The following is a 1426-nucleotide window of genomic DNA, read 5'->3' as shown; positions in this document are numbered from 1 at the left end:
TGTCTGGCCTTACATTTAGGTCTTTAATCTATTTGGAGTTTATTTTTGTGTATGGTGTTTAGAAATGTCCTAATTTCATTCTTTTACATGTAGCTGTCCAGTTTTCCTAGCACCATTTATTGAAGAGGCTGTCTTTTCTTCATTGTATATTCTTGCCTCCTTTGTCAAAGATAAGGTGACCATATGTGCATGGGTATATCTCTGGACTTTCTATCCTGTTCCATTGATCTATATTTCTGTTTTTGTGCCAGTACGATACTGTCCTGATTGCTGTAACTTTGTAGTATAGTCTGAAGTATAGGAGTCTGATTCCTCCAGCTCCATTTTTCTTTCTCAAGATTGCTTTGGCTACTCAGGGTCTTTTATGTTTCCATACAAATTATAAAATTATTAGTTGTAGTTCTGTGAAAAATGCCCTTGGTAGTTTGATAGAGATTGCACTGAATCTGTAGATTGCTTTCAGTAGTATAGTCATTTTCACAATGATGGTTCTTCCAATCCAAGAACATGTTATATCTCTCCATCTGTTTTTTTTTTTTTTTTGTGGTATGCGGGCCTCTCACTGTTGTGGCCTCTCCCGTTGCGGAGCACAGGCTCCGGACGCGCAGGCTCAGCGGCCATGGCTCACGGGCCCAGCTGCTCCGCGGCCTGTGGGATCTTCCCGGACCAGGGCACGAACCCGTATCCTCTGCATCGGCAGGCGGATTCTCAACCACTGCGCCACCAGGGAAGCCCTCTCCATCTGTTTGTATCATCTTTAATTTCTTTCATCAGTGTCTTATAGTTTTCTGCATCAAGGTCTGTTTTCTCCCTAGGTAGGTTTATTCCTAGGTATTTTGTTCTTTTTGTTACAATGGTAAATGGGAGTATTTCTTTGATTTCTCTTTCAGATTTTTCATTGTTAGTGTATAGGAATGAAAGAGATTTCTGTACATTAATTTTGTATCCTACTGCTTTACCAAATTCATTGATTAGCTCTAGTATTTTACTGGTAGCATCTTTAAGATTCTCTATGTATAGTATCATGTCAGCTGCAAAGAGTGACAGTTTTACTTCTTCTTTTCCAATTTGTATTCCTTTTATTTCTTTTTCTTCTCTGATTGCCATGGCTAAAACTTCCAAAACTATGTTGAATAATAGTGGTGAGAGTAGGCACCCTTGTCTTGTTCCTGATCTTAGAGGAAATGGTTTCAGTTTTCCACCATTGAGAATGATTTTGGCTGTGGGTTTCTCGTATATGGCCTTTATTATGCTAAGGTAGGTTCCCTTTCTGGAGAGTTTTTATCATAAGTGGGTGTTGAATTTTGTCAAAAGCTTTTTCTGCATCTGTTGAGTTTATCATATGGTTTTCATCCTTCAGTTTGTTAATATGGTGTATCACATTGATTGATTTGCATATACTGAAGAATCCTTGCATTCCTGAGAT

Source organism: Kogia breviceps, chromosome 1 (genome assembly GCF_026419965.1).
Source record: "Kogia breviceps isolate mKogBre1 chromosome 1, mKogBre1 haplotype 1, whole genome shotgun sequence".
In the NCBI taxonomy this organism is placed as follows: domain Eukaryota; kingdom Metazoa; phylum Chordata; class Mammalia; order Artiodactyla; family Physeteridae; genus Kogia; species Kogia breviceps.
This window is presented reverse-complemented; position numbering follows the sequence as displayed.